Below are 20,873 nucleotides of genomic sequence, written 5' to 3'. Positions count from 1 at the left end.
CATTATGCATGACTAATTAATAAATATTGAATAACAGGTGCTCTTTGAAAACAACATTTCCTCCTTATGGTTTAAAAGATTACTAAGCTATGTATATTTAAAGAATATACAAACAAAATGTTTTTTTAAGGCATATAGGCTTATATTATATTTTTTCATAATAAAATTAAATATATAATATAGTATAGTATAATATGATATAACATAAATAAACGTGATTAAAATGATTAAACATGAGTTAAAATGTCCAAAAGTCAAATCCCTGAAAACACAGTCTACACTTGGCCCTGGTGGATTTTAAAACATGAGAGCCATAACTCAAAATCTGATGTCTAGACCTAGTAATTAAAGCTGCCTAAACGGATTTAGAGGGCGAAGATGCTCTTTAAGATATGATGAATTAATGCACGACTTTCAGAAGAAATATGTGTCATCGGAAATAGAACAAATATATGTTAAGATACATTTCTCAAGAACATATTCAGTCTTCTTTCTGGTATGCTATAACCTGACAACTAGATTTACCAAATCTTTCTGCATAGAAATGTGCTTCCTATATGGCCTGTAATATTAATCTTAAAGTTTGTTTAAATTCTCTAAAGTAACTTTTAAATTATGTGCACCTAAATCATCCAGTTAAACAATACATTAAAAATAGATTAAATATATTTTAAGAGGAAAGACACTCATATGGAGAATTTTTGTAACCTTGATTATTCAGTGGTAAATATTATGTGTAAAAACATGAACTCGTCAGCCTTTGTCCTCCATTGTAAAGTTTATATGGCAATTATTAATTCATTTATTAGTAGGTCCAAACTGTTAATATCTAGAGATAAAACGAGACTAGACATCAAAAACGTGTCTTATTTATATCAATCAAAATATTCAGGTGCGCTCTTGTTGAAAATTCTGAATACATGGAATGAATAGGGGGTTTAAAGATGGATCTGTCTGTATTATGAATGCACTTTCTATTCCTTTGGAAAAATACAAATATTCAAAATATAGGGAATGGTCTCTATCATCTGTCGGAGCTGTGCTTGTGTTCTATAAAGTGAATGGAGCCTTAGTAGCAGCTGAGACTGGGAACTTGAAAACAATGTCCCCTGACATCATCACCAATGGATAGGATGCTTCAAACTAACAAACAAAAGCTTTCAAGTCATGTAGTGCATCCGACATGTGTTTAAGCTTTATTATTAGAGAATAAAAAGAAGCTTAGCTGTTAACTCAGACACCATGAACTCTGAATGACACAGGGTTCACGGAGAGGTTATTGGTTCAAATTAGCTGAAAGATCTGCAGGGCCGACTGAGGCTATTTGCTATATGGCAGATATGCTCCACTAGGGGGCAGTGCATTACCTTGTTTTTTTGGAGGGGGGGTTGCTGCTGTTAAGGGCAAAGTAATGAATGAATAGAGAGAGAGTGAGAGAGATATGACCCTCTGATGAACTGCAAATCTGCTGGGAGCTCAGCGGGGCATTGCTGACTGGTTAAATGCCAATGCTCCACCTGTGAGAGGAGAACAGTGACAATGATGCATCTGTATGCGTGTGAGCGTCCGTGAGTCTTTGTACATGTGTTTGTGTTTGCATTTGTCTGTTAGTGCTTACATGAGCTTTTGGTGAGTTTTTGGGTGTGGTTAATCAAGCTAACGTGGCCAGCTGTGCAGCAAACACAAAGTCCCACATTTCAGGTTTGGCGACTTTTTGTTGTATCCTTTCTCATTCCTACAGATGAAACCCAGCGAAAATTTTCCTCACAGATTAAATTAAGACTATTTAAACCTTTTGCTGCCAGATCACTTCTCTAAACAATCCTGTGGCCCCTCTTTTCTTGCTTCACTTTCTGGACTTTTTTTTTCTTCTAACCTCCCCTTTTTGGCTCTCTCCCTTTCTTTTCTCCACTTTATTTCGTTTCCTAACAAAAGCCAGGACCGGGAGGCACATGATTAGACCGCCACTAATTGGTATCAGATTCACAGGTTTGGATCAGCACCGTGCTGGCTGGAGCCAAAGTATTGCTCACATCTGCACAGAGAGTGGGTCGCTGAGAACCCAAGTGTGTCGAGCCGTTTGGCCCACCATCAGTTTCCCCTCACAGAATCGTAGGCCTGCCATCACGCACAGTGCTAAGGGGCCAGGCGAGCTGCAAGCACACGCATGTATGACAGCTTTCATGTGAAGGCCAAACTCTGATCAGAGGACCTCCGTATTGACACCTTTCATGGTTTGTTAGCACCTTGACAGTGAAGAGGCACGACAGCTGAGATGTCTGCGGTGTGACGGAAAGAACTGACTGGCGCGGGGAGAAAGCTGATGTTGAGGAAGGTGGGGCGGACATGGGGATTAGGGAGTGGGGTCCGCCTACCATATATTCTGCATTCGTTGCCCCCAGACACAAAAACTCACATGCACAGACTCACGCGAAAAATATAAACATAAAATGCAGACACACACTTTCACTTGTCACCGCTAATATACTCTGTCAGTGAGCAGCGTATTTTCTGTGGGGTTTTTTTTTCGGTTAATGAAGGAGGAATTTCATGATTGGCCTCGCCACTGAATATGTTTTGGCAAGACAGCCCAGTTTGTTTCGACTTTATCGCAGTGACATGAGTTGGCAGACCGGGGGGGGGCTGGGGGTGCAGTGGGTACAGTGGGTGGGGGCTCGGTGGATTGCATTGCCCATAAGCAATGATGGGGGGTACCAAGGAAAACAGAATGGAGAAAAAAAAGAAACAAAAAAAGGAACAAGAAGAGTGCGGGGACACCTGCTTGCTCACATAACATGTTCTCCTTCCCCAGGGGACATCTCTGACCCAGAAAACAAGTACCTAGCAGGTTGTCAGTGGCTAAAGGATGGTTTGTGGCCATTAAGCTAGTGGAGCGATAGCATGCCCAGCACAGTACACAGACTTTGCCAGCAGCAGACACTTGGGAGGCTGCCATTGGATATGAGACAGCAGCCACAAGGGGTTTCCTGCCAATAGTCCAACAGCGCTCCAGCGTCAAACACTTGGCAGCTTCAGCACCACCTCTCTTTTGGTTAACCCTTTATTTAACCTGACAAGTTCAGCAAGAACACATGTTTGTTTACAACGAGCGCCTTCAGGGGCGATTGCAGGAGGAATGGTGGATACACAACTGCCCACTCGTACCTGTCAGGCTGTGTGGCTGTGCTACCAAAACATTTAGATTTAAACGACGAGCAAGAGCATAGCAGGAGACCTAGTGCCCTTATGCAAAGTCTTTCCATATCCATGATGTGTTTGCCATGTAGGAGATAGGGCTGATACATAATAATCAGTACTTATGATGATACGTAGGTCAAATGTTGAGATTTGGGAGTTAACAAAAGATGAACAAGACAGGGACAATGATGAAAAACCTTGTTCTCAAGCTAAAAACACAAATCACAGTAAATCATTTCATAGTGGTATTATCTGTCCCTGCCTCTGTACTAAAATGTCAGTCTATTGGGTTGTTACCATGAAAAAGTATTCTAAAACTATCATCAATAATTGTCTAAATCTATTATTTCAAGGCGAAAAAGAGAGGCTAATTTAGAGACTGATGCAGGTCATGAAAAGTTTTACCACTGTTGAGATTCATACTGGTTGATAACAGTCATAAATAACTTAATATTCATTCATGAGAGCGGACTGCATTACTTATTCATTCTGCAGATCTTTTGAGTTGATTGGATGAGTAGAGCTGACGACTTTCCCGTTAGGAACACGGCATCTCTAACTTATCTCAGGCTTCTTGTTACACCCCCTGCTGGTTCTCTTCTGGCAGCTTTCCACCAGTCTGACGACCTCTTACTGCGTCTCTCCCACTTCACGGCTGTTTCCCACTGCTACTGTCTGGTCTACCCTCCTGCTGCTCCTCATCCAACCTCCTGACACATTTTCCAGCCAGCTTCCTCTTGCTCCTCTACCACCTACTCATCGTTCCTCTGTCAGTATAGGTGATGGCAGCCACCCCCTTGGGGAGCGCAAGTTGGGAAGTTCCATGTGATGGGAGAAGAATTGGAGGTGATTTCAGGTGAGTTGGAGACGCTGAAGGGATGAGATGGACTAATGTATGTTGATGGAGGGATGTAAAATCTGGTGAGCAGAAAACTTTTTGGATAAAGACAGTGGAGAGCACACACATCCAAAAACTTTTGGATCAAAAATTCAAACTGAAGGCAGAAATCATAGAAAAGATCTCAAGTCAAAGCCAGCCAAAGGTATCTGTTCGATCAAAATGTTCTCAAAATGTTTTCCATTAATTTATTGGGAGCTATCAGAATAGCGTTTTTAACAGCACAGTATATCTTTTGCCCTGATAGTTTGTTCTGCCTTCAGAAATACTTTATTTACCATCGCACAAAAGTTGAAGCTTTTGTACAAAGTTCCTTTACATGTTTAACTGAGGCTTTTTGGAACAATACACAATGTCTCTGCATTGCAGCACCACATATTCTCACTATGTATTAGAGACCGCATAGGGAAACACTAAAAAAGCAACCTAATTGCTTTTCATATTTCATTTCCATCCTCATATTTGGCAAGCAAACAGCCTAAAATAGCACCAGTGAGCACAGATATGAGGCATATGGTTACTTCCAACAGCGACTCACCCCAGACCGGTATCGGCCAGCTATTTGTAGACAGCCTTTTATTCCAACCCTCCATCAGATAACAGAACAATACAAATCAGGAACTTTGATTGGAAGGGACAATTTCCCTGCTGCACTTTCGCGTGACATTACAAGGCGGGTGTGTGTGTGGAAAAAATGACTTTCAAATCGTATCGTTTCCACTTGTCTTGACTGACATTCATCTTACTTGCTCTTTAATTAAACCAAAGTGAGGTCAGAAAGATTGTTATGCCACTCTTTAAAAGCTTTTTGTGGAAATACAATCCTGTGACCGTTTTACTAAGCTGGAGTCACCTTATCCTTGCTCTGTGCTCCATGGCAGCCCTCTCACACTCTGAACTTCTTCCAAACACAACAACCAGGGCACTGTACACAGCACGAGGAAAAACTGATATAACGTGATCTCTCTCTTTTTTTCCTTGTCACTCCTTCACTCCCATTGTAAGTCTCTCCCTCTCCCCTGCCGGCACATCCAATCAAATTAAAACTGGATGGAAGGGAAGGGAATTGCCGTTATGGGGCCCTGTGTCTCTAAATTCATTGAAGAGAGAGACCGGAGACGGGAGTTTATAGCCACCACTTCACCCCCTTTACTTCTTGTAATCCTGGGTAGAAACCGAAGAGAGGAAGAAAGGGCAGCGTCTGCCGCCCAGAGACGTTACAATAACAGAGAGAAAACCAACCGGCCTGAAACACAAAAACCCTTCCATAATCTAGGCTACGGAGGAAGGCCTTTGGAGCAAGTGACAAGACTGGTGTGTGTGTGTGTGTGTGTGTGTGTGTGTGTGTGTGTGTGTGTGTGTGTGTGTGTGTGTGTGTGTGTGTATGCATCTGTGTGCGTGGACAGCCCAACCAGTTCCACTCATGGGTAACAGATGGTGCCTTATCATTGGCCAGGATCGGCCGTGCAGCACACATTCCTAGACATGCCGGTAATGCCTTTTGTGATGTTCAGTTAATGCTAACTTCACGTAGAATTACACACCAAATTACCGTGAGAGCGCACGCATTACTCTCTGCGTTATAAGTATCATCAGACAGAGCACACTGGGGGGGGGGGGTTTGTTAAGATAATTGTTGTCTAATGATCGGACAACCTATTACACCTTCCTGTGTGCTTTCTTTTTAATTATACATCCACACATCTGTGCCTGCAGTACGTTACCACCAGCACGACCTATATGTGTCCGCAAATGAGTGCCCATCATATAAACAGGTTTCCTCACCTGTTCGCCCAAAAAGCTGGCCTTTTAGCTGCCTCCCTCCCCCGTCACCCTTTTAATAATGCTCTTTTATTCTTGAACACATTATTAAACACTGTCACTCAGGCTAAATACCAGGAATAGTTGGATAAGAGCCTAAACAAGGATAGGAGGGGGCAGAGAAGGGGGGAGAGGGTACATAGAGTACTCTGAGTGATGGATCTGTTTGAGTCCATAAATGCTGGTGTTGTGAATAGAGAGAGAAAGGTAAAAGCTGGGGGGCTGAAGGAAGGCTGGATGGAGGCCAAATGCATAATGGTTGGGGTGAGGAGTTCATGCTGGAGTGCAGCAGGGGGCCCGGTGTGTGACTGTGGCTGCACGCCGTGATACGCCGGTCAGTGAGGAAGATGATTGACACCTGGTATAACTGACTGGATGATTGACAAAAGCAGTGGGCATGTTAACGTCTGTGGTTGGAACGATGCTGGTGGTGATGATGTCCTGCATTTGTGTGAGTGCAAGAATGTGTAGCTTAACAGATGCCTGTGAAAGCTTTCTGTGGTATGAACGTGTCTGAGTCCATGTATTTGTCAAGGTACATTCATGAAGGTTCAGCTTCTCCCATACACATCTGGGTTTTTTTTTTTTTTGTTAGCAAGAAAGAACTTCAAAGTAATGCAACACATCCTCCATCAGCCATTCTGGAGTTCTGCTTGACATGATAGTGATACGGAATGTTTGATTTCCGTCATGCACAGAATGGAGCATGATTTTCTGTGGCTTTATGAGAGGAATAGCTAATGGCATTTTGGGAAACAGGCTTATTTCCTGCCTTGCTGAGAGTTAGATGGGAAGATAGATACCACTCTTAACACAGGTAAGCTACATCTGTCTAATGTGAGTTCAGATGTTAGTTTGTTAGTAAGTAGCTTATAAGCCCAAGCAGGCATTCAGGCCAAAATTGGCAATGCATTCAAAAACTCATGAGGAGCTGTGTTACTGTGGGTGTGATTCTACAAGGTGATTGTGGAATTCCTGTTCTAGTAATATACACATGATAATACATATAATGTATCCAAAACAAAGTACATCTACCAGGAATACTTCTAAACATTTGACTAGGCTAAAACCTTTTTTCTTCATACATTGAAATGAATAAGGAGGCTGTAATATTTTTTTTTATGCCAGCTGTTATTATTTGTTGTTGACAAATTTGCCAATCAGTTCACATTTATCAGAATTAAGAAAAAACCTAACAAAGCTTAAATGCTGGAACTAGGCACGGTTAGTAAGAGATTTGTAATGGAACCGTAAAAGCCTCTGTATAGCAATACTCCACTAGTTATAGCCTAGTAGCTGACGCACTGACTGATGGCAGCACCAAAGTGCCCTTGTTTTGATATTTAATAGCCCTAGTACCCCCCAGTGAGAGACAAAGCACATGATAAGGCTTAACCGGGGCTGTGACAGGCTTAGCCTACTGGTTACTGTGAGGAGTGACAGGCTGATGGGAAAATGAGTTTCCAAAGCATTGTGAGAGTAGCCACAGTTTGCTGATGTCACCAGTGCAGGGCTTGGCACAAAGACATACACACAGACACACACACACACACACACACACACACATGCGTGCACACATGCACACACACACAACCACACACACACACACACACACACACACACACACACACAAGGATCACCTGCCTGGAGACAGGGTGGATTATGGGGAATTAGGGGGCACTGTATGACTTGGCACTAAAACTGGGGGTCATGTTGTTGTCGGTGCAGGATCTGATCTTCTGCCAAAACACACTGGCACACTCTTACATTAGAGAGCACACAGACGACTGAGGACACACCGATACGGACACATGCACAAGGTTAAGACAGACATGCTTGTGCGCACGTGCTTGTCCTGACACATGCATACTATGCACACTGTACGATGCGCTTGTGTGAGCACAGACACACACAAATACGCGGTTAATTCTGTAACACATTAGGAGACGCCACACGTTGCATATGCACATTCTCTCTCACACACACACACACACACACACACACACACCCACACACCAGATCCCAGCAGTGTAAGTGTGTCCCCTATCCAACAGTAGCAACTGTAACAATGACAAGGCTTAGCGGTGCAATGGTAGCCCCCCTGCAGATTGACATACGAGACTGCTGTTCATACAGTGCAACCATTCACAGCCGCAGAGCTTGATAGCTCTGTTTTAGCCAACACTAACCTGCAGCTGTGCACTTTTATAATTAACAGTGAGGCCTTTACATGAAACGTCAATCGTTATTCAGGCTTTTAGCGACAAGCATGTCCAGCTAATGTAAGCTGTAATGTGCCGCAGTGGATGGTGGGTATAATATGATATAAAGAACCTGTTTGATTTCAGAATGTTTCAGCCATGCATAAAGATCAATCCTACACTTTAACTTACTATATTTGCAAATGCATTTTATGAATGAATACATGTCTGATCTAAAACAGCAAATGAAGTTCCTGCAAGTTAAAGCAACATAAGATAAAGAGCATTTCAAATTCACTGATCTCACAAACTAATCCTAACTCAAAGGTCACTGACTTTATTTTTCTAGAACTTTCAAACACATGTTATGCATCATCATGTGGCCTACGGTGAATATAAAATTTGGGTCACATGGTTGTTTTGTGTGTACATGTGTGTCTGTGTGTCATATATGGCTGTGAAAGCTCCAGAAAATAACAGTAAGTGGACCTTGTGTGTCAAACTACTCTTCCCAGGGTCAAAATGAAATTACACTCTCAGCATACAACATCTTTTAATAGATTTCTTATGACTTAAATTTACAATAAAATTTTTTTTTCGTATACAATAAACTGTGACAATCCAAACACTTCTCCAAGGACTGTAGGTAACCTCATCCGACAGAATAAAGGCATTTCACAACTGTTGATTGTTGTTACATTAGAGGGATTAAATTGAGAACCTGAGGTAACTATTTTTTTCAAACTATTGTAAAAGAAAAATGAACATTTCACTTTTTGAGCTGAATCGCCATCCATCTCATCCATCTCACAGCTGTAAAACACAGATGGCATGCACAAGAGGGAACTTGTTCTCAAGAATAATAGTGTGGCCATGTAAGCGCACTGAAATGAAGTTGAGAGCTGCTGGATGTCAAACACACACACACACACACACACACACACACACACACACACACACACTATACACGCAAACATACTGTATAACCCACATTCATAAAGCTCATTCATACAGTACAAATACACAAACACTCTGTCACAATAGACAGACACAGTAATGTATAGTATTATGTAGTGACCATGTAGAATCACACACGCACAGTTGTGGACTAGGTACATACAGGGAGCAACACTTGTGCACACACACACGCATACACACACACCACACACACTTACAGTACATCAAGTCATGCATATTTCTCACACCCCCCTGCCAGTTGTCAGTCACTGCCTTTGAGCACAAGGCCCGAGGGACTAGATTAAATCCTTCTGGAGACAGGATGACGGGGTACAGAGGCCTGTGCCGAACACACACACTAACTACACACACACACACACACACACACACACACACACACACACACACACATACACACACACAGTGAATGACGGCATGTCCTATGCTAACTATCTCTACGTGATGAAACTCAGAGGTCTCTGTTGAGATCTTATGACAGATTTGCAAGAAGACACGATGTTTTTGTCATAAAATGAATTACCTACCATTCCTATGTCTTGACTCAGAATATAGAAACAGTGAGTCTCTGCGAACAGAAATATTTCAGCAGCTCCAAATCCTTATTAATTCCTTGAACTGTAACGAGAATCAAACAAACTAGAATGTTTAAACTTCTAGTCGACTGTTACTGAAACCAGACCGGAAATTAAAAGCTCACCAGTAAATATTTTGTTGTGATTGCCTGCGAATAATGAGAGACCAAATAATGTGTGCTCGTAAACATTTCATTGCCTTGGCCTCCAGGGCTAATATAACCACATGGCTGATTTAGACTTTATCTGTGTAATATAACAAATCACAAATTAGTGGCTCAGTGTTGTGTGCTGCCATGCTTGACAGGCTCCTTCTATTCCCGTGTTAATGATATATTGGCAATGGCTAAATCGATTTCTATATGTTTTTCCAACCTCTTTAACCTCTTTAAGCGCATTACACCTACATGTGATATTGTCAGATGATTTGGGTAGCTGAATACTTGAAATCGCCCAGTTGCTGTGTTGTGATTTATACAGTGCTCCTCCACTGGCTGTTGACAAAGTGTTGGCAGCTGCAGATGAGTTACAGGCATATTTTAGAGGATACTTTGTTTTTGCTTGTCGCATCACAAAGTGGCAGCAGCTAGGCAACCACGAGTGAAAGCCAGAGTCTCCAGCTTTGAGAATGAAAGCTATGCAGAGGCAAACAGATGGTGATGAGATGGTGAAGTTTTTTGGCATGGTGCTTCGCAATTTTTGATGCGCTCTTTTGTTGTTCTTGAACGCCGACGTCAACTGTCTTTCCTGGCTCTGCTGCAAGTGGCCGTAGCAGCTGTAACAATATTGCAGTGACAGAATTATGAAGGGTTTATGACCTAGTTCCTGCAGTGAAACGGTGCTAGTTACTTCAGGCTGTGTGAGTCAAACCTGACTGAAATGATTGCAATGTGTGTCTAAGAATTAACAATTTTCTCATGTAAAGGCAAAAATAGCTTTGTGTGCACATGAAATTGGTTGTTATGCTTTGTTTCACTCAAAACAGCTGAAAGGCCATATTTATAACCGCACACTCATTGCATTATGGGTAAGATGATACACATTTCAATCTGCTCAAAACCAGATAGTGCTGCACGGCTGCTGTGGGAGCAAGAAAAGTATTTTATTGACAGATGACATAACGTTATGGCTGCGCCCCCCCCCCCCCCCCCCCGCCCAATCTCCTCTCTCAGATGAAAACTATGCTGTGGATTGATGGAAGCAACATCTGAAAAATCCTCCATTTTCTCACCCAACAAGCATTAACTGAACTGCTCCCAGAAGAGGGAACTTGCTGTCAAAGATACTTATGTGGCAATATATTTATGGCACTTATGGCAGTATATTTCTCCTGGGGAAAAAAATAGTTTTAGCATTCAAACTTGCATTTGTCTTTAGTGCTGAGTGTATAATAGTTATCTAGTTCCTGAAGAGACTTCTAGCACTGCTGTGTCCTTGGCTTTGGAATCTGTATGTGTGACTCCTCTGTGCCATTCACCTACAGTATTATTATATTTTTGATGAACAGGCCATGCGGGCGCAGTCCAAACTCAAGGGCACAGCCCATCTATCTGCCATCTGTCAGCGACCTGTCATCCGGCTTTAGTAATTACACCAGCATAAATACGGCCAGGAGACAGCAGTTTGACGGTTGAATGAGATCTATGTGGAGTGTATTCCCGTGTGTCTTTGGTGAGTTATCAAAAAACACCTCAGGTCTCGACGTATTCCTCTCAGGAAGTGACCACAACTTTTACAGGCCAACTTGAAAGTGGCTCCGGCCTCTGACCTTTAATCCCACAACATGGTTTCTTGATTGGGTGGTGACCTCCAGAGCAGGCTGAGATTCAAGACTTGGATGGATGGGGACTATATAGAGACTGTGCAAGTCTAAGTGAGTATATGTGTGTGTGACTGGAAATGACAAAGAGGCTGAAAGAGGGAGAATCTGTGCTTTAACCATATGTGATTTTTTGACTCTCATCTTTGTGTTAAAAGGATATTCTGATGACTTTTATTTCGTTTTTTCTCTCTGGTCTCTTCCACCAGAGCAGAGGGGTCACGCCAGCAAGGCAACATGGCAGAATAAAAGGGTTATGAATAGCTTCATTTTCTTTAACTTTCATTTATCCAGGCAAGATTGACTTAACACAGTTGTGACATTTGTAGAGGTCGCCTGACAACAGCCCGTTTGCAGCATTTAAGTATCTTGCTAAAAGATGCTGCAGTGTCTTGCCAAATGATGCTCCTCTTCAGGTCAAAGAGTGTTTTTCTTTCACATTCCTCTCCCAAATTTTCCTTGAGGTGTAATCTGACATCTTTTGTTGATGAAAAGATGGTTTCTTTGAGCTCTAAATTGCCACTGATTCCCAATTCATCAACTAGCAGCATCTTCTTTAAAGAAAATATGACTTCCTTCAAGAGGCATTTACTGCCTCCACAAGGCAACCAAATAGTGAAACAGCCAATGAATAAAGATGAAGAGAAGACCGTTTTATGCAAGAACATCCATGACCGGATAACCTATGGGAAACAATTCGTGGAAGCAATAAAAAAGGGCCTATAAAGCAGTTGAGGGAGATCAAGGAAGCAGACATTTGACTCCGAGGCTCAGTAGGGAGGGTAAAACACCTTAAATCTTCCATCCTGAACACTCCACTTTAGACTGCAGATAGATTATTTATCTTTATGTGTCGGCAGTAGTAAAAGATTAAAGTTGCCTGCATGCAGTGTGGGTCAGTTCTAGGTGGTCTGGCTTCACAGACCTCACAGACATTGAGGAACACTGACTCTTCTTCCTTGCAGAAAAAAGCCCTCACAGCAGGACCTTTGTTTATATTATAGATTATTCCTCACCTTGACAGTACAAAATGAATTGACAGAGTCTGTTATGGTTCATCTTTCATATAAACTGCAAGATGTCTACAATCTAAACTGGTCAGCTTCATTTTTTTAACAATGAATTTCACCTCAGGATGACTGAACTTAAATGTAGCCACTAGACCTAACTGTTTTTCTCCTGGGATCTATCTAGCCAAGCAGTTTTTCAAGGTGAGGTGGCCACTACTGGTGTTGATGAATCCATTGTGGACTGAGGGTAGATTCTTCATCTTTAGTTGGGGGTGAAGTAAAAGAGTACAGCCAGTAAGCAATGAAGGAAGAAACTAAGTTGTATGGATTCACTGACACGGCAAGTGTTTGAGCAATGACTGACCAAATATGTTGATGGTACTGACGGTGCCTCTGGGAAAATTTGTGAATGTGAGGATCTATACTTTTGATGTTGACTGACAGGTGAACACCACACCTTCCTACCCCCAAGGGTCTGGTCTTTAAGTTGTATACAGAGGGCAGGCCAGTGAAAACAGCATGGTGTTTCCACAGCTAATACAGTGCTAGGGTTAGGGATTTAATGTGGGTTAGAAATGTAATGTTTACTGTCGGAGTTGAAGGCAGACAGCCACAGAATCTCTGGAGGCTACTACCTAAAGCTTCAACTACTGTAAACTAACAAGCTAAATTACAGGAGATTACCTTTAGACTGGTGTCCACGTAACAGCTCCTGTTTCTATACTTTTCACTGGATTTAATAAAAACTTCACACACAAATTTTGTCACTTAAATCTTTTTGCAGTTCATTTTCTTCCACAAACAGCCAATGCACTTGATGAGTTCTGAGTTCTTTCTATTTTTCTCTTCCAAAACCTCGTTTTTGCTAGGCTGACAGTCTACTGGTAGAGTTACACAGTGAAATTTCCGCTACTGCGTGAACCTTTAAAAATGGCCTAATGTGTGTAAATCAGGTTTGTCCCCTGGATTGTGCTTTCTCTTTCCCGCCCTTAGGTGGGAACAGGTTTGACTAACTTATAGCTGAAGGACTGGACTCATCACCCACATGACATGACGTCGTCCTATGAGGCTGGTGGTAACAGGAGCTGGTCAGGCTAGTGTGTGTGCTTAGACACTCTTCTCTTAGGAAGTTATGGGTGAATGAAAAAGTTCCCAAATTGTTACACAGCCTAAAACAACACATTTTCTAATAAATCACCCCTTGACATCTCCACTGTTGGTCTCCTGGCCTCTACCAGATGTACTGAATCAGTTGCTACTTACAAATAAGTTCCTGTTCCCCCATGTGTGTCATCAGCTCTGATCTCCTAATCTCTTCCCACACACACCCTAATCTACCAAACTGACAATTTTTCACATTTTTTTTAACACGATTTACTCCACCTAGCAGAGACTTGCACCCGCTAGTGTCTTTTCTACTGTAAGCAGTAGTGCCAGGATATTTCAGTATCTTTTTTTCCCCTTCATTTATACTGGGTGTGGACCTTTAAATGTATTTAGTATTTTGAGTTTTCCCGTACAGGGTGTTGCACATCTTTCAGGTCACAAGAATGTAAGAAACACATGATATGCCAGAATAGAGTTGAAGCAAAAAGATATGCTTCAATATCCCCCCAAAATATTAAGCTGCAGGCAGCATATAGTTGAGTCATAATTGTGTCAAACTAAATTTTACCAACTCATAGATGTTGTATCACGATAATAGCAAAAATAAAAAACAAACTGAAGTCAATATAAATATTTAAATCAACATGCAAAAAACAAACAAACAAAAAAAACGATAATTAATGGTGAGAAACAGAAACTTAACTAAACCGCAGCAGGTAGAGAGTCTCTCCAAAGTCTGCAGGCAGCAGGAATAAAGAGTAATATCCATAGGCTAACAAGCTAACAAGCTAACAGGCATGAGTTGCGTACATGAACAAATCCAGCATGCGCTTAAGCCACCATTTGGTCTCTTCGGCATTCTTCAATGTACTGGCTACAGTTCTGCATGTACAGGAAGTATCGAGGGCAGCGATCGTACAAGAACTGGTATCAGCAGCAGCTGGTTCGAATCGAGTTACAGGTACGGGTTTATATGGGTTTGTAGTACTCAGGGGTCTGAGCAGTGAGCAGCTATGGTAAGCCCCAAGTGGAAAACTTGATTCAGTCAGTCACCACCTGCACTGCTTAAATCAAGGTAAACTTTTTCACACAGCACTCAAGTGGGTTTGTAATGATTTCACTGATCTGTCTGACAGCTAGCTTGCTAACAAATAATAGGTGAGTGAGCAGGAGAAGGTGAAGGCTTGTCAGCGTTGGACTTAGGGCATAGTGCTATTTCCCGAAGGTATGTACCAGTGTAAACTCAATTCATATTGAACTCAAAAAATACGAGTTCAGTCTGAACACAAATCTGCACTGGCGTGCATCCACTGTTTCACACTCACACTTCTGTATCCTGTAAAGCTTTCAAATGCTGACTCATTAGTTGCTCTACCCATTTGTCCATTTTCCTCCTCACTTTTTCCTTCCTCCTCTCCTCTCGATTTCAACTTCTTTCACTCTACTCTCCCACTGTGTCTCCAACCTTTCTTGCCCTTCTCCCCCCTCCTAGCCACTCACTCTTGAATTCTCAAAATCTACCTTTGCTCCCCCCCTTCTTTTCCTCTCACCATCAGCACTCTGTCTCTTCTCCTGTCCTCCTCCTGCGTTTGTTTACCAGCGATTGCTGACCCAGCAGCCCTGCTGTCTCTCCACCACCTGCATTTGAACTGTGAGAGGCCAAGGACGACAGGCAGGGGAAAATCTGACGTTCTATCCTTAATCTGATGGAGGTTTTCCTTAGACAGCTTTTTACTGCTATTCTGTATTTGTTGCATTGCTTATCTGGCCGGTTGTTTGAGCCTGTGTGGCGTAACAGAAGGCTGACTGCTCAAACTCATGAGCCCTGTCTGAAATGCAAATAGAAACCTGTGATTAGCTCAGTGTAATGAATTTAAAATGGCTTATTTGGGATATGCAGTGCAAGGGCTTTTCACACATTTATACTCTCGATTTAAGGTGAAACACTGAATGACAACTAGAGGAAAATCTTCTTTGGCAGTATGTTAATTTTACCATTCACAGTTAAGAAGACATCCACTGCAGATTACTATGGTTTTAAAGCAGAGAAACTGTATTCAGCATATGTTAATCTCTGACAAAAATACTGTGTGTCACAGGATGAAGTTCACAACACCTTTAAGGGATTGACTGCAGGTCTGGTGTCCCTAACAAATACTGGAAAACAGAAAAAATTGCCTTTTACTGACCACCATTAGTTACCTCAGGAAATATTCATATACAGTATGTCTTCAAACAGCACACAAGTGACTGCTACTCTCATTTCTCCATTGCTTTCTGCACGCGCACACACACACACACACACACACACACACACACACACACACAATGAGCACACGAGACTCATCATGAGAGAACAGAAAAAAGGCCTGCAGTGATCTCCTCTGAACGAAACAAGTCAGTTAAGAAATGGACCACTGTACGAAGAGAGAGTATAGCTTGGGGCCTTGAAGAGTGGCTTGATGGCAAACAAAAGAGCAACAATAACAACAACCACAGCCCCTGAGAGCCTTCTTCTATCCTACCAGAATTATTCATGAGTTCAATACAGTGAAAATAAATACTTATATTGAAAGATTTAACAATGAAATGACTTCCTGGTGGTTCAGAAAAAGCCTCCTGTGCCTATCAAATATTCACAAAACTTTTAGGAGTTTGATGTTTGGTGGAGAGGGCCTTGAGTAAAACAGCATTCAGATCTGGAGGTAGACTTGTCCTGTAGTGTATATTAAAGCAGTGTGATTCCAAGAACCGATGCATAAATGGCCTGTTTTTTCCTATGCATAAATTTAAAGTATGAATTTAAATGCTTTTCTTTGTATTTTGTATTGACATCCAGTGTAATTTCCTTTGGTATAGCTACTTCTTTTTCTTTTCTTAAAAAAAATAGAAAAGAAAAAAAAAAGAGAACATTTAGAATATTTTTTCCAATAAAAATGTTAATGGAGTATCAGCATTTTCCAGCAGTGTAGATATCCTATCTCTGACCACTGCTATCTCTGGTTTGTGTTCGTTTAAATCAATGCTGCAAATCAAGGCTGTCAGCTGTGTGCTAGAGAAAATTAATCTTTCTAACTGAATGAACATGTTGACTTGACCGTAGTCATTAAAATCCTCCCAACACTATATCACTGTTTAGGCTTTTGTAGACTTTTATAGACTTAAACACCCCGCTGCTGTGTTCGCAGAAAATGTTTTGGCCGTACATCCAAGCCGCGACCTGCAGCTTGGGGTAATGAATTCTATTAAACCGTTCCCTCTCTCTTATTAAGATCACATTAAAAGAGGCCAAAATCTGGAGCAAAGTACACAGAAAGGAGGAAAAACAAACCACTCAACACAGAATGGATCGGTCCCCTTTTTTTATTTTTCTGGAACCAGAGACGGGCTGCTCTTTTATTGGCTGTCAGCTACCACCCCACTACAGCAGGCAAACAGAGAGTTGAAAAGAAGGAAAGGGAGAGGGGACATTTCTACATTGAGAAGTTAAGAGAGGCTCATCCGGACGTCCTGGGTGAAGCATGAGAAAGAGAGAGAGAGACAGGAAGAGAGAGAGAGACGAGGAGAGGGAGAGACAGGGACAGAGAGAGAGAGGGGGATGGAGAGAGTGTGGGTTGAGTGCAGGGTTCTTCAAATGTGTATGCATTTTAATGAGGTTTTTGTTACTGGACTGTGCACATGTATGGGGAGTTTTTTGGGTTTTTTTTAGGTATGAGGTAGGTGTGTGTGTGTGTGTGTGTGTGTGTGTGTGTGTGTGTGTGTGTGTGTGTGTGCGTGTGAAGCAATCTTTGTGTTTACAGATGGGTCTTGGGAGGCAGCACTTAGAACACAAAGCAGACCTGCTATCGTCAGTTTTCACCCGCAGGCTGCCAGGAAAGTTTAAGTGATAGCCTGTCTCTGCAGAACATTTCCCAGATTAGATATGATATGAAAGACAATAAAATGTGTCACTTTTAATGTTCCTGGACAAGTGTATGCACTGCACAACACTGTTTTGAGTAGATTTTGGCCGCGTCGGCAGGTTGTGTGCATGCATGGATTGTGATTTAGACTTCACACAGTTTTTCTCCGTGATTTAGTGGAGTTCACACATTTTTCAGGAAGCGAGTAAGTGGGTGGCCAGCGCCAGAAACTTGTCATGCTTCAACACATCAGAGATTTTTTATTGTTTGACAAGAAAATGCTGTGTTTCCATGCTTGTTGGTTAGTACCGTAGATTGCAGCGGCATGCGGTGATGTTTACTGATAGGCCAAATGGTTCTTCAGCTTCTATGGTAATCTTCAAAAATATTTACCATTAACTGACAATGACACACTCCAGTGAATTTTCCTGCCTCCTTATGTGGTCTGTAACTTCTCAAACGTTCTGCAGATCTTTCACAGAGAACCCTACAGCTTGATTAACAGAAAAGTAAAGATATGAATATGATAACTAAAAAGCATAACAGAATTAAAAGGCTTGGGTATCATGTTACATGGCGTAAACTGAATAAATATGTCTGTGAAAGCTTTCCTTGCAAAATACATCCCAACTCCTCCTCGTCACATGTTGACCTAGGTGATTAGTAAGACAACTTTGAGATGATAAATACTGCCTCTGAATTCTGAGGAAGAAAAGACTGTTGAAGTAATTTTCTAAAGTACAAGTGCAATTTTCATGCATCTGTCAATGTGTACATATATGTCAATGTGTACATATATGCATATATCTGTATATACTATCCATATATGTGTATATAATGCATGTAATATCATAACTGACCTGAGAACGGTGAAAGATAGCTAGTCACTCGTCAAGGATCCCAGGATTGTTCACAATGCACAGTATGCACAAATGCCCAAAAAATGTTGCTCCCTCCTCCTGCTTGACAAGCCCCAGCCTTTACCATCAGGACATGGCCACACCCACAAAAATGACAGAAATGATAGATACAATGGCTGGTAGTCAAGCTGGCTTCCACAGACAATAGCCTGCTGTCAGGGCAGCCATTGGGAATTATGGAAAGGGGACAAAATTTTCCAAATCGGGCCCCACATCCACACCCACTCAGCACCACCACTATCCAGGTCTATCTCCGTGTTTCCTGTCAATCTCACATGTTGCTTCGGCCCTAGCTCCCTCTCCCACAGCAGCATGCTGGCTGCTGTCCTCCTCCTCCTCTCCTACATCTCTCTCTTAATTAGCTGCTATCCCTTCCTGACCCTCTCTTGCTGCTTTAGCTGCCACAGCAAAACTGGAAAAAGCCTTGAAATATTCAAAACAAAATAATTAAAGATAGCTAATTACACTGGTTGGTAGGTGCTTTCTACAGTTTCTAGGTACTCTGTTTCACTAATACCTCTGCAGACTTTGTGCCTCCTAAGGGCAACAAGACAGTCTTTTTGAGTTTAAAAATATTTTTCAATATTCATCTGAACTGAGTAAGCAAACACTCAGTGTCAGAGTTAAAGAATTAACATTAACATTATCCACTTGCATGAAACATCCATATTAACTAGCAGCTACGCCAGGCGTCTTCTCTGAGGGAAAAAGCTAACAACAATCCTTCTCCGCTCAAAAATTTGCCTAAAAATTTGCTTGAAAATTTGCTTGAAAATTCTGGGGTAGTTGTGAGTGAATTAAGCAACTATGCCAGAGTGATATGGTCTCAAATTTTACAATGAAGCATTTTGAATTCGTTACTGCTCTGATTTGTGCCTGGTCGAGGTGTCTTGGGTATTGTAGTATTTAAACCTGCCTGCCATGCCAAAATGGCAGACAAAACATTTATTTCTCAAAAACGAAGGTTAAGTAATTAAAACTGGTGGCCATAACATTGGATTGTTACGTCATCTGGGAGAGTCACGTTTTTCTGTTCTCAGTAACATTGAGAACATTGTTCAATGAAAAAAATTGAACTGGGAACACCCAATGAGGAATAACATGTTCTGGTGTTGTTTAAAAAAGAATATACTGAATGTTTCTTAAACTTGACTGATGTTGCTATTACTTTTCTTAAACTTGTCTGTTAAACTTGACTATATATAGGGCAGCACCCTCCCTCTTGGGGATCCCCTCATCTCCACAGCCTTCTCTCTCCACCTTTCCCTACTGTTCAAAATGGCTGCCAGCAGAGACTGCAGGTAGAACACCTCACTACAGACTCAAAGTGTGGCTTAAAGCCCTAAATGCTCAAGGGGATGAAATGTCATTCCTGATTTTCCTTCCTCCTTCTTTCTAATAAAAGTTGGATGAGATTGAGCTACAGCTCAGCCCCAAATCACTTCATTGATCTTTTCTTCTACGAGACCTAGATTCGATCCATGTATTAGCTGTAAAATTTGTCTTCTGTCTCAGTTATACTGAGTCTTGATCCTGGCTCTCTCTATTACTTTAAGACATATGACAGACCTATGTGTACTTAGCTCTACAGAAGGCCTAGTGAACTCCTTCCCTTCGATTGCAAAGATTGAGTAATCAGGCTTACAAAGCAGCCGTGAAGAATGAGGCAACAAAGGCGGTCCCTGTTCTATTCAATTATCTTTCACCCCCGACTTGTCTCAGTGTGTCCACTGAAATGGTTGTGATACCCTACATCTCTCTTACTCTGTGCCCTAAACCCACAATCTCTCTCACGTTCACAGCCACTCTTTCATTCTTGCTCTTTGTCTCTCTGTTACACACAATAGGTCTCCTCAGTCTGGGTCCTGTTTGATGTTGGACCCCGAACAGCCGGGCCCTCTCTCCCCTGCTGTCGCTGTCTTTATTCTCCCTTAAAAATTCACCCACTTTATTTTTTTATTTCAGTCTAGCCGAGGTTCACTCATCGCCTGCCTGTCTAAGCTTGTCCCCTCTCCGCCCTTTTTCATGATAACGGGAGCCTGCTCTGGTCCATCACCACCTCTCACTCAGGCATGGCCCAGGACCGTGTGATTGACACGACCGCTCTAACTTCCCAAGCGATCCCCAACCCCTTCCATCTGGTCCCACCCGCATCCTCTGTGCCTATCCTTTCCCTTTCCGCAATCCACAGTGGCTGTCTCTCCCAGCCTATGGCCTCTTTCCATCCAACAGTTGAGCATCATCTGTAGGAGTTTCATAAGATTAATTAATGTCTCAATAAAAAAAAAAGAATCTGTACTGGCTCTGTCTTTCTTTGAAGTCATGTCATCAAGCATTTCTGCTTTCTTATCTTCTCAACATGATAACCTCTTCTCTTTTAGGATACAGACCTTTCAGATTCGTTGTGCTCAAGCAAACAATCTTCCATTGAACAAAGGCGGTTTAAT

General features: G+C 41.9%; 1 protein-coding gene across 2 annotated transcripts in view; it reads left to right on the top strand.

Moving 5' to 3' along the window:
- mfsd8l1 (major facilitator superfamily domain containing 8-like 1) overlaps positions 1-20,657 on the top strand; it is a 44,026-nt gene extending 23,369 nt beyond the window's left edge. Inside the window, exons 12-13 of one of the 2 annotated variants that reach the window (XR_008828124.1) lie at positions 3,806-4,054; positions 20,465-20,657. The gene's annotated coding sequence lies outside the window, so the exon portion shown is untranslated. Of the gene's footprint in view, positions 1-3,805; positions 4,055-20,391 lie in introns of both variants that reach the window. The other variant, XM_056379273.1, reaches the window with a different exon arrangement.
- Positions 20,658-20,873: the final 216 nt, after the last annotated feature.

Source organism: Seriola aureovittata, chromosome 6 (genome assembly GCF_021018895.1).
Source record: "Seriola aureovittata isolate HTS-2021-v1 ecotype China chromosome 6, ASM2101889v1, whole genome shotgun sequence".
Lineage (NCBI taxonomy): Eukaryota > Metazoa > Chordata > Actinopteri > Carangiformes > Carangidae > Seriola > Seriola aureovittata.
This window is presented reverse-complemented; position numbering and strand designations above follow the sequence as displayed.